The sequence below is a fragment of the Pteropus vampyrus genome, unplaced genomic scaffold, assembly GCF_000151845.1.
Source record: "Pteropus vampyrus isolate Shadow unplaced genomic scaffold, Pvam_2.0 Scaffold571, whole genome shotgun sequence".
Taxonomy (NCBI): domain Eukaryota; kingdom Metazoa; phylum Chordata; class Mammalia; order Chiroptera; family Pteropodidae; genus Pteropus; species Pteropus vampyrus.
This window is the reverse complement of record NW_011889352.1, coordinates 695,944-709,502: the sequence shown is the minus strand read 5'-3', so window position 1 is coordinate 709,502 and position 13,559 is coordinate 695,944.

The following is a 13,559-nucleotide window of genomic DNA, read 5'->3' as shown; positions in this document are numbered from 1 at the left end:
CAGTATTTACCCTGTCTCAGCCCCATGGCTCTTGGGCATCACCTTAGACATTGTTCGTGTTCTTACTCTTTCCTGCCTAACCTCAATTGTTTGAATTCCAAATTCCCCACGCGTAGTTCGTTCTTTGTGTTGATAAGCTCAGGGCTTATATAGACCTCAGACAGTATGACTGGAGCAAAGTTACCACCCCCTGTGACATCAGGACCGCAGGGACACATTCAGAAGCAACAGCAGCAATGCGATGATCGCCTTAACATGAGCGACACCTCAAAGAGATCACTCTGGGCCAAGGAGAAGAGATGATCTGGAACAAGGCCTTGTTGCCAAGCAACCCCAGAGGGAATGAAATTAACGCAGTCTGTTTTTCATGTAACTGCATCTCAAATGAAAGCTGAGGCCAGAGTTGATTCCATGCAAAATTAATAATTACCGCATGATTCTTTCTTTTAGATGCCTGTTGCCAAAGGACTGGGAACTTAAGAAACCAGTATATCCTTTTTAAAAAGGATAAGGTATAGGGAAAAGAAGAGAACAAATGAATTCAGATCCTGTGTTTTTCCATTTGAGTCTTAGGTAGGAAATGAGTTGCTTCTATCTTGGATACTGTTGAATCTGCCCAGTAGGAAACCTGCTTTAAAAGCAGATTCCAAGTAGACAAGATAATATGCACAAAAGAGCTGACAGAGGATATTTTTCTTAGATATGAGAGACAGCTTTGGATCATTTGGGACCCTTTTAGTCTCCATTTTAGAAATTTAAAATGTACTTTTCCCCATTAGTGTGTTCAGAGAGGGTAAATCATCATAAAAATAAAAATAGCCATACTGCTTCCACCCACTCTCCTTAACCTCACACTAAAGGCTGAAAGAGGAACACAGCTTGATATGCTCAGTAACTCTTGCTTTTCAAGAGCTTATCAATATTTAAAAGCAAAAATGACATAGAAAAGAAGATTTCAGCCCCACTCTGCTTCTGCTGCATTAATTTGGGTAAATTAACTGTGTGGTTAGAGCAAAGCAAAGGCCTTCTCAACAAGAGAACCTTTTTGATTATTATTTTGTGGTTGTGCAATACAACATAACAAAGCATTTTTAGCCAAAGAAACTAATTTTGTCTGAGAAGGAAAATTTTCTTGTCTAACGGAAGGTCAGACCCAGACTTCATCCTGGGAGTCGTAACTATGAGGTTGTCTTCCTCACTTAGTGTTTACACAGTGTATTTACTGGCACTCAGGTAGGATACTCCACTGCTCCCTTTCTGCCACCCCACAACCCTGACCTCACACTAGGCCAGTTTGAGCAAATGTCCTCCTAGCCAACTTGCTTCTGTGAAGGAATGAGTGTTTGCTGATAGAGTCGAGCGGAATGTACTAGTACAGAGTAAAAACCAGATAGCAAAAAGCATACAATTGAGTTTTGGAACCTCTATCAGTCAGGGTCTCAGCAGGAAATTGATGGTACATTCACACTGGGTGCTCTGAGGAGCATTTAATAAAGGGATTATTTACAAAGGTTGGTGGGGAAAGAACAAGGGTTGCTGTTACCTTGGGCTGGGAGTCATTATCACATCTACGCCTGAAGAAGTGAGAGAATCAGGAGGCAGAAGGGAGATACGCAAAGGGGTACCTTACAAGAATGTAGCCCTCAATGTAGATGTGAATATCCTGATATCACTTGCCTTCTTTCTTCTGATCTCTGGCTAGGGTTCCTCATTTGGCTGAACCCCATTGGAAGTCAGAGGACAAAGAAACCCTTGAATGTAGTAACTATAGTTCAGCCTCCCAGGGCATGGAACAGCAGGGAAGGAGATCATGTCACAAGGAAGATAGCCAACACTAATCCTCAGTTAATCTTCCTGGTTCCGTCTATTCATTCATTCATTCGACCAGTATGTATTATTCACCAACTTTGTGCAGGTGCTGAGCTAATAAATATAGCAATAAACACCCTCATGGAGCTTACAATCCCTGTGGCCATGTCAGGCTTGGGTAAGCTGCGAACTACATCCAGACTGAGGATTTAAGATCACAAACCCTCCAACTCTTACCATGGTTACCACATGACTTCTCTTACTCCTTTTGCCTCTTGATCAGGAATAGAGACTATATTGTTACCATAAGTAGTAGCAGTAATGGGGACGTGTATATATAGATGTGTGTATTAATGCGAGGGTATTGAAAGGGTACATGTACAGAGGAACCCAGAAAAAAGAAAATAGCTGGGCCTCAGAAAAGGTAAGAACAGTAGTAAAGCCAGGTCACAGGAGTTTCTTTCCAGGGTGTGGCTTTTAAGGACCAAGCTCCTACCCATGTATCTGCCCTCTGCCTCCTCCGTGTGCACCCAGCTCCTAGCTCCCATTCTCATAGGTTTGGCCCAGCTCATCTTTTCATGCCAGCCCACTCGAAGCTACTGCCTAGCTTATTGGGAGTAGCCCTTAGGCTATCCCCCTGGTCCTGACCCAATAAATGGCCATTCCTGTACGTGGAACTGCTTGATGCTATCTCTCTGAGAAGGGAGCTCTAAGTGAGGCAGATTTCTCCTCTATAGGAAAATTAAGTGTGGCAGAGCCCACAGCTGACATGCCCAGGGCTCCCAACTACTAGATAATAAGCTTCTGGAGGTCAGAGACTTGGGTCTTACACTGGTTTTCCAGTAGCACATGGCATTGTTTCTTTTAAGTCAGTCGATATTTACTGAATTAGACGGGGCAAAATAACTCCTAAGTTACAATTAGATACCTCAGCCACATCCATCTTGTGGATATTTTAAAGGACAAAGACATTTAACATTTGTTGAGAAGGACTTTGTTTATCTATAAGCAGAGAAGCCAACCTCTGTTGGGATGATGAAGAGACGTGCTGGCAGAGTGTGCATCCTGTTGGGGACAATGGCTCCCTTTTACCTGAAATGCCTCCCAGCTGCTTGTGATCAAGCCAGGGCTAAGTTCAATTCCTTGCACTAAGAAATCTCTCACAGTAGCAGGAGAGCAAGTAAAGCCCTGCCTTCTTGCTTTGGTAACCCTTTTATTCTATTTCAGTGATATGTGCTTATTGACATTGTACAGAGATTGACACCATCAATTCTTTCCAGATCAAAGCTGGCCTTTCAGATGGTGACCATAGGACTCCACGCTGTGTATACTAGAGATGTTCTTCCTAGGTGGATATGAGGGATAGTATTCCTTTGACTGAAAACTGGATGTATGAGCCATAGTAAAAGCTGCTAGCAGAAACATCTGTGGGCTCTCCTACACTACTGGCCTAGAACCTCTGAGAGAGAAAACAACTGTTTCTTTTGTAGGGACAGATGGCCCTTTTGACATAGCACAGTTTTCCAGACCGAATTCTCAAATCCTTGGGATATTCATTTATTCAGAGACTCACCTGGACAGTAACTTGAAGGTTATTCATAAACAGCAAGGTTTAACCCGTGGGGCAGGGGAAGGTTTTAATTAACTTCATCTGAGAAGTTTCCAAGGTCTTTCCAGTTCTTTTGGAATGTTGTCTTCCAAGCTGTAGAGGTTAAAACTTCCCCTTTCTGGGGGAAATGGTTCCACCGAAGACACATGACTTCACCCATTCTCCAGTGTTCATTTTCTCTCCTTTTCCCTCATTTAACTGATCTCCCATCTCACCACGTCAAAAAAAAAAAAAAAATGCATTCATTGTCTTCCCCACGCAAGCTACTGTCTTGCCTAGAAGTTCACCTATATACCAAACCAGTGGCCTACAAACCAAACCAAAAGAAAATAAGAATGGAGGGGAATTGATTTGTTTGCCTTCAGCCTTGCCTGGTTTTCATCGGGCACAACCTGATTCTAAGTGGTTGTCAGTCACACTGGCAAAACGCCTGGTTTACTTTAACTCTTCCTCTGCAACTGCCTACTCTGTCATTAGAAAAAAAATTAAATGAATGTTTTCTGATTATAAAAATAATAAATACCATTTGGAAAAGAGAATATACTCTTTTCTACCCCCAATACATTTAAAAAATGATTTTCCAGGGTGAATCTCTGAAGCTATGCTTGGCTCTTTCCTTGCAGGGGTTTCCAGAGAATGTAGATAAGGAAACCGTCTGTGACCCTTGATTCCATGTGGTACCTGTTGCCATTGAGAGTCCTTTGGCCCCAGTGCCTGTGATTTTATGCAGATGATCACAGCTACCCAGATGTTCATTTTAACTAGATTATACTGATAAAATTGTAGAGGGACAGCCAGGAATTGGGGAAAGGGGCCCATCAGTGAGATTTTATATTTATAATGGAATAGCATTGGGTTGGGGCCTGAGCCCTCAGTTTGAGTCCAGGCTTTGCCAGTAACTAGCGTTTACCTTATGAGAGTCTCTGAGACTCTCTGAGTGTTTATCGTTTGTGAAGTATTAGTTAATTTGATTGTTTCTAAGGTTCTATAAATTGTCCTGAGCCATAGTTTAAGAAAATGTTTATTTAATTAATCTACTTCTTCTCTCTACCATAGATCTTACCCTTTTCACTTCAAAGACCTACTAGTTTTACTGTTTCTCATTACCCAGATCTACCACTCTTCCATGTTGTCAGGAGTGAAATGTTCTCCATTACAACTGTTAATGCCAGTGAGCAAATTCAGCTCACTTCTTAGTCATTTACGTGACTTTGTGCTCTTTCTTTTGTCTTCCCTAGCTTTCATCCCAAATGAGGCCCTTCAAAAGCAGATTTGCCTTTCTGATCTATGGCTTTAACTGACATATTCAATTAATTAACAAGTCTTTACTGGGCACCGACAATGAACAAAGCACAACTCAGTGCTATTAAAAAGATAAAGTAGGTTTAGATATGTTCTCAGCCCTCTAGGAAACAAGACTTCTGAGACAGCAAATCTTAGTTGCCTTCTGTCCATCACTGACTACCATGCAGTCAACACCAATAACCACCCATCCGTGTTAAAATGTTCTCTTCTTTGGGTTGCTGCATCTCCATACCTTGTTTTCCTCCTTCCTCTCTCACTTCTTCCTGCTTCCTTTTGCTGGATCTTCCCTCGGATCCATCCACTAACTTTGGTCCTTGGGCTCCATCCTAGGCCCTCTTCCCTCAGTCTCTTTCCATTCCCTAGACCATTTCAACCATTCTCATGACTTTAGTTATCATCTATATGCTGATAATTCCCCAAAGTCTGTGTCTTCATTCACATATACTAATGTGCCTGAGCAGCACCTGTGATCACATTAATATGTTTGTAATGAAACATGGGATACGTAAAAACTATAACTACCCTCTCAGGTTCCAGTCAGATTTTTCTGCCAAGTTAGTTTTAGTGCTACCTTTAAAAAGCTTTCATTTTTCAGAGCTTTGGGGACTTCAGAATTGCCAAGAAGATTATGGACCTGTATGAGGAGGGGCAGCCTTTGTCAGTCCAGAGAGAGGAAAAAGGAGTAAAAAAAAAAAAAAGCTGTTATGCATTTACCTTTCTGCAGAATGACGAGTATCCATAAGACTTGAGGTCTCTACTGCTAGAATGAGGAGTGACCAAACTCTTGTAAACAGTTTTTTTCTTGTTAAAAAAAAAAATGTAATAAAGTTCTACCACATCTGGTGCTCCACTATAATAGTGGAAATATCAGAATCAAGTATCTCACTCTACCTAGAATTTCTCACTTAGCTAAAATGCTTGGGGTTTCTGTAACACATGGTCTCTGTACTTCCTGAATATACAAAAAACATTCATGAGTTTGGCTTTAATTCTTGGGTATTTAACTAGATATATAACACTGAACAAAGTATATTCCCTAGCTCAATGATGACTATTTTCATACCCTAACATAACACTTCCTGTGAGTTCGCCCTACAGTCCCATTAGTAACAGAGCTAGAGAATGTTCAAGAGGCTGGGGGTGGGGAGATGGAGCAGCATGGAGAGGATATAATGTTGTTTGAGTATTTTCAGTGAGCTGGAGAAAAAAATCATGCAAATATCTCTACTTCCCCTCTCCCACACTTTTGTCTTACAAAGCTTTTCTTTGTCCAAATCTCAATTTTGGATTAGACCCTTGTTGACTATGTCTGTTTAAGTCCTAGATAAAGGCTTATTTGTTTGACCTGTTGTATCCATAATTGCACTAACTGCTCGTTTTGATTTCCTATTGTGTAGACTATGCTAGGAAGCTTGGCAGGAAGCACACCATGGAAATGTGGAACGGAACAGCTTAATGTGTATAATTTGGGAAGTTCAGCAGATGCCAGGACTTAGCAGGCTCCCAGCTTGTTCAAGACTAATCCTGTGGATTTTCATTCTTGTAGGCATCATGCTCCTTAAGTCTGAAGGCTTGGGTTCCACCCAAACTCAGGCCACACAACTATCTCCCAGCTGTCCCACTCGTAAAAACCAGGATAGTAGCTGACACTTGGGAGGCTCTCCTTTCACTTCTTCCTAAGGAATTAGAAGGGTAGTGAGATTATTGGGTTCCAGAGATAGTTCTGGTAAAGGGTGACATATGTTCTCTCTGGACATAAGTGTGGGCTCCAAGTTGGTTTCTACAATACCTGAATTGACCTAGGGATTGCCTATGCAGTATCCATCCCCTCTATAGTGGAAGACATGTCATGCCACCCAAATCCCCCCTCCAAGATTGAACTAATCATTTCTCTATCTACTGGGAATGTTGACAGCAGCAATTGTCAGCTGAGTCCCTCTCTGAGACTTCTCTACTAAAAATAGCCACCTTGCCAATGGTCATGCTCCCTTCCCTAGGGCAACTCATATCTAATGTCTGGTTGATGCAATAGTAAAAAGGCTCAGCTCACACCAATTTAGGACAACTCTGAGCTATCCTAGCACCTGAGCTCCCTGAAAGATCAGCTAAGCCCCTTATTGTGATTATATTGCAGTTCAACTTCTCTCTGCCCATTCCTGCTTATTTTACTTCCCTCAGGTGTTGATGCTGAGAGTATTCCTCAGTAAAATTCTTACATGCAAGCCTCTGTCTCAAAGCCAGGGAAACCCTACCTGCAACTCTCCCTTTATCCTGGTTGGTACTGCACTGACTGTGTTTGGGGGTCCATATCTTCTTCTTGTCATGACTCAGGAGTAAACCATAATTGGCCTAAGCTAGTCAGGTGGTCCCATTCATTTAGCCAGTGATTGGTTTAGGAAGGGTCATGTGACTCCATCTTAGCCAATGAAAAGAGAAGAGAAATCTGGTAGGGAATATAGGAAAGTTTTTCTGGATCATAAAAAGAGACAGAGGTAGGAAGAAGATGGAGCAAAGAGAATAGCAGAGAAATCAGACGGAAGCAGAGCCCAACCTGCTTATGATATTTTTGTCATCTGCAATAAATCCTCTTTGACAGCACAGAAGGGATTTGTCACACAAGTACTTAATGATGGAGTTAGGTCTACAATCTGTGATTTTTGTTCTAGTTCCAATTGCCCATTTCTTTTTCCCACCCTTTGGGGATCTGTGCTTTTTGAAATGTTTGATTGGTGTAATTCTTTCTTCATGAAGGTTTGTTAGTCACCCAAACTCTTTTTTATTCTGACTTTTGATGATCATTAGTTTGACTTTGGTTGATCAATTAAACTCTGCTTCCTTTTCCTATAGCATATGGGCATGAAGTTTATAGAGTTAATGTCATGCAATAGTGCATATACGCAGCTGGAGGTGGAGGGAGAGTGACTCCTAAAGAATGCTGACTCTGGAAAATCATGTCCTGAGAGGGCTTTAGATGAAAAAGAAGATATGGTGATGAAAAGACTTTCAAATTATAGATGAACAAGGGCTTGAACCTAATATTTGGCCCAGAATGAGAATTCATTTTTAGAAAAATGCATCCTCTCCTATCTGTAGTTTATTTTGAAATGTCAGTTCATAGCTGCCCCAGAATTTGGTGTTGGAGAAATTGCTCAGCATAGTAGTGGAACTGATGGTGGGGATTGTGCTTCTTTCTCTCACTTGCCAGTACTACCCTCTGTCTAAAAACTGCTGCTACCTTTTTTTTTTTTTTTTTTGGCTAGTTGAAATCTAATTTATAATCAATAAAATGCATTAATCTAGTGTACAAGGTGATGTTTTGACAACGGTATGCTCTCATTTAACCATCATTCCAGTTAACTGATGGAACATTTCTCTCATCTCAGAAAAGTTCCTCATACCTCTTTCCGGTTAATTCTCTCACAATCCCCATGGCAACTAATGATCTGATTTCTATCACCATAAACTAGCTTTAACCTGTTCTTGAACTTCGTATATATTCTGTTGTGTATGACTTCTTTCACTCAACATGTTTTGAGATTTGTCCATGTTGTTACATGAAATTCTGGGTCCATTGCTCTCTGATTTTTTTGACTGTCATATTTAATAAGGAGGCCCTGCCCACCCTGGTGATGGTTTTGCTGTGAGACAACTTGCCAAGTTAGTGTCCTAAGTCACTGGGTCCTAAAGACCAAGCAAGTGGCTCCTCATAGGGACAACCAATTGATCTTTCCATTCTACATGGTAATGATGTTGATGATGTCTGAATTCTTTGGAATGAGGACAGAATAGGACAGATGCTAATAATCCCCACGATTCTATGCCAAGATACCACATGTACTTCATCCCAGTGAGGACTTTGTCCCACTGCCAAGGCCAAGGGAGAAACAAACATTTATTAAGCACTAAGTATCTACAGACACTTGATCATAAATAACTTCAATTCCCCTTCCTAGGAACTCTGAGATAAATGTTTTACTATACCCATGAGGACACACAGGGCTTGTTCTCAGAGTGGGATTTAAACATGGCCTTTTTTACCATGCATGATTTTTCACTAGTATTAGCCAAAACCTAGGCCCCTGTATCTACCTGAGGTGGCATATGCATATCTTCAGGTGACCATTAGGCCTCACAGTTACAACCATGACTATTGCTGCAGGGCTAAAGAGGACTTGGAGCTAGAGGTACTTCCTTTCTCAATGAGAGCCAAATAAAGTTGGCAGACAAGTCTTCATTTTTCAAAACTGTTCTGTTCTCCTTAGCCAGGCAGCTTTGACCTTTGGTAAAGGCCAGCAGATCTTTGTTATGCCCTTTGGAAATCACTGTTTTGTAACACTTGTGTTTACAACTGAGATGATTTCCAGACCCAGGGAAGCTTTACAAAGGATGATGCCAGCAAAGAGGCATTAAGTTCTCTAATAGGCTTATGCCCTGATAATCATATTAATGGCACTGTCTCATGCTTGATGCTGCAATTATGGGCCTCTCCTCTTAAATGTAATTTTGCAGATTGATAATAATTTGAAGCATGATTTTACATTTCTCCTTAATGAAAGTTCCATTACCAAAACAATACGATGACCCTAATAGAGATGACTGTTTATGCTCCTTCAAATTGCTGACCTTATATGCAACCACAATGTCATATATAAGCTGGACTTTACTAAGCTGGGAATCTTGAATTCTTCCATCATCAGGACTCTGTGGGATATAGAGCAAATCCCCTGGGAATCATGATATTATTTTCTAGTATTGTCATCTGATAATAAGGTTTTATGTTTTTCTGCTGTTGCAAAGTCAAAGTAATCTTGGGGGAAAGGATTTGCTTTAGGAGCCAGTTAATTTTTAACCCGCAACTTAATTGTTCAACATTCAAGATATTATCTCTAGTATCAGGTGTTTGGCCCCCAGAAAGCTACTTTTGGGGCCTTCTTTTTCTCATTTGCAAGTTCCAAGGAATTGAGACTGGAATTCAAATAATTTCATTGCCAAGTTTCCACACTTTCCATTAGTAATTAATATTTTAGCCATCGACAGAAGCAGCTATTGTTTTCATGGCCTCATCTGGGACTGATTAACAAACTAGCAAAACACTGCTATCCTGAAGCAATCTAAGTCCATAGCATATATGAGATTTGGGGGTTTGTGCTGCTGATGCTGTGCACTTGGCCCTATGGCATGCCGGACACTTTTCCAGGCCTATGGTGAAGGGAGGAGAGAGCTACAGGGCTGAAGCATTAATCAGACTGTGTGGCTAGCCACTGGAGAAGAAGACCTTCATTCTGAACCATGTCCAAAGGGTCGCAGGATTTGGCTTCAATACTACCAAGGATATAGAAGCCAGCTCTGGGCTTGCAGGTCTCGGGTTTTGGTATGGTAGCTCCTGGGCTCTGGTGTGGCAGCTCCATAGGGCCTGTATCTGAATAGTGGGTTGGTGGGTACTTTTGGATGATGAGGCAGAGGCAATAAAAAGCAAAGGAGACAGGTGTGGGAGGTGGTTCAGGGCTTTGTAGATGGATGTGCAGGTGCCCTAGGCTGGCCAGGTGCTGTGAGGCAAATAGCAGAAGGAGGAGCATCCAGGACTGCTTGCTCAAAAGCCTGCAGCCTGGCTAGGCAAAAATGCCAGGTGTGCGCTGGCACCAAAGAGGCACAGGAAACTTGCTAAAGATTAACCTCTATTTCTTCACCAGGAAAACAGATGACAAAGAAAAGACCCAAACATGAGAGGCCCAGGGCAAAGCATGTAGAATTTATTGTGTAGCCCAGACTGCCCAGCCACCTAGAGGGATTGAGAGGGGGCAGGGCTATAGGAGAGACAACAGGCTGGCAAGCAGAGGTGCCAAGAGAGAAATCTGTGACCTAGAAACTTTTTGTAGACCCATGTCAGACTGTCAGATTGACTGTCTTTGCAGCCACAAAGGAATGGTCATTTTTGAAAATATTCTGCTTAAGATGAGTGAGCGGTCTGGGCACCTTTCATCCTACCTTCTCCAGGAAGCTTCCCAGACTTTCCCAACTCTGGCTAATTGTTCTCTTTTCTGATCTCAGAGCTCTTCTTTTCTGCACCTTACAATTTAGCACTTAATCAGACACAGCTGTGCATTTCTCCCTAATTGTTTTGGGTGTGTTTGTCCTGTCTCTGGGGCAAGATTACAGCTTCCTCTGGAGCAGAAATTCAGAATCTTTTTGGAAGGGCTTCTGGGAGAGATGTGGGTGTGTGTGGTAGGGTTCTGAACAAGGGAAATCACTCACATTCCTATAGCACTTTACAGTTTAGGAAGTGCTTTTACTTAAGTTATCTTCTCCACTCCTTATAATTGCCCTGAGAGGTGTGTGTGTTTTAGCATCCTCATTTTACAGACAATGAAACTGAGACAGGAGAGGTCAGTAACCTGTCTGAGGAAGAAAGAAAGTGAGTAGCAGAGATGAGATAAGCCTGGGATTTCGTATTCACCGCCAGGGTCCCACAGGGGCTCATTTGGTGACAACAAAGCCTTCAGTGGAGAAGAGAGGATTAGGTGGGGAGGCTTCCACGTGTCTTTCCCTGATGGAAATCTCTGGGAGGAGAGTGTGAGGGGTGTATGGCCCTGGTTTGCAGAAATACTCTGTCAGCCTTCATAAAGACACCTGGGGCAAAATCAACATCATTCATTTTTATTTCTACTGTTATTCCCTAAAAGATCTTCTGTCCTGCCATCGTCCCGCAATACGCTGCTCTTCTTGGCACCTGACCTCCCTCTCTCTCCTCGCTCCTCCCTTCAAGATCTTTTTCTGTGAGCCTCTAGGATTGCAGATTTCAACAACCAAACGGAGTCAAAGGGCGGTTCATGGATCCATGCATTGGTCTATCCATCTATCCTTAAGGTCAGCTTAGAATGAAATTTTCACCTCCTTTGCTTTCCCTGCAGCAGTAGGAGATGAGGCTCTCACTCTTTCACTTCTGTGTCCCCCGGGGCCCGGAGGTGAGATGATTTCTCTCTCCCCGATCATTTCTCTTCCCCCTATTGCAAACACCGTATTCCTTTGAAGAGGCTGCCCTCCCATTTTTTGCAAGGATGTGTCAAACTTCTACTCTCTTCGAATCTTTCATTTCTCCTTACCACCCCCAGTCTCTTGTATGTTATAGAGTAAGAGAAAGGATTCAGTATTCCACATCAAACCTGACTGGCTCAGTCATCCTCCAAACTCCACCCTCTTGTTATAATAGAGAGGTAGTCTACTGCATGAGGTTAGTCTTTTCACCCATACTCTGGTTCCATTCCCTCCCATGGTCACAGGAAACTTTATTGTCCATTGTCCTCTTTTTGCTGTACCTTTATCTGTTTCTTCTCTGTAGGATCCTCCCCATCTGCACTTACACACACTCAAATTATTCCATCCTAAAAAAATAATGAAAATATGTAAACTAAAATAACATTCCTCTCCAGCTATTTATCTCTCTGACCCTTCACAGTCAAACCTTTTAAGAGTTGCTTATACTCAGCGCCTTTCTTCATTTCTTCACTTCTCACTCACTCCTCAGTGCTCTTAGTCTCTCTCTCACTCCTTCACTCCACCAGACAGTACTCTGGAAAAGTCCTAATGGCACCAAGGTCACTCAATCCAGTGCAAGTTATTCAGTCATTTCCCTTGTGTCTCTCAGCCGTTTTGAATGTTGTTGACTACTGCTTCCTTCTTATAACACGTTCTGTTCTGGGCTCTGTGACCCCACTTTCCCAAGCTCCTAGTTTTCTTTCTGTCTCTCTGGCTGCTCCTCTACCCACTCTGCCAGATACTTTACTTCTGTCCAGTCTTTAGACAAATGTTTCTAAGGTTCAGTCCTAGGCCCTCTTCTGGTTGAACTCTATATTCACCTAGGAGACCACCTGGTTTTATTTCCACCTCTACACCAGCCATTCCAACTCCAATCTCTCCTAAGAGCACCAGACCCTACAACCAACCGAATATCTCCACTTGGACATCTCACAGGCAGCTCAAACTCACTTTGACCAAATGCAAACTTTGGGAAGGTTTTCTCAACCCTCCTCCCTGAGGGCTCCCCGACTCAGAAAATTGTACCACCATCTATCTGGTTGAAGCAGCAGAAACCTGGGCGTTTTCTTTGATTCTTCCCTATCTAAACAGTCACCAAGTCTTGTTGGTGTTTACTTCTCTCCGTTTGCTCTACTGCTTAAACAACCCCTTTCAGTTATAGCAACGGTCTTCTAAACTGTCCCTCCACCCTACTGCCCCCTCTCCCTATTCCTTCTTCACCTTATAGTCTGTGAACTTATTGAAGATGGTAATAGAGAACCTGCATGATCTAGCCTCTGCTTATCTCTCCAGCTTCCCCCTCGGCCTCATTTCCCTTTGTACCCTGAACCAGCCAGAAACTCTGTTCCACTTTCCTCTGAATAAATCCTGCCCACCCTTCAGCTCAACTCAGATGTCACCCCCTCCTCTTGGACTCCCCATATGATCCTGTCACCTTGTACTCTCTTTCGCCCTTAACACAATTGTAATTATGTAATTGATAGTGCATTTAATTGTTAAGCCCCTTCTCTCTCCAGCTAGACTGTGAGCTCCAAGAGGGAAGTGTTTCTGCTATGTTGACCACTCTACTGCCTAGCAGTGTGCTGTGTATCTAGTAGGCAGTCAACCTATATTTGTTCAACATATTAATAATATATCTTTACCTAATGATGAAGGACCCAGGCCCCAACCCAAGAGTAGATATTACTCTCAAATGGGTGTGGAATTAGCCCTCAAAGACAGTAAAACTGTTACAGATACATGCCCAGCTGCATTAATTAATAGCATGATGGAGAGAATGCCCTTATTGTTTTTTGAATTTCAG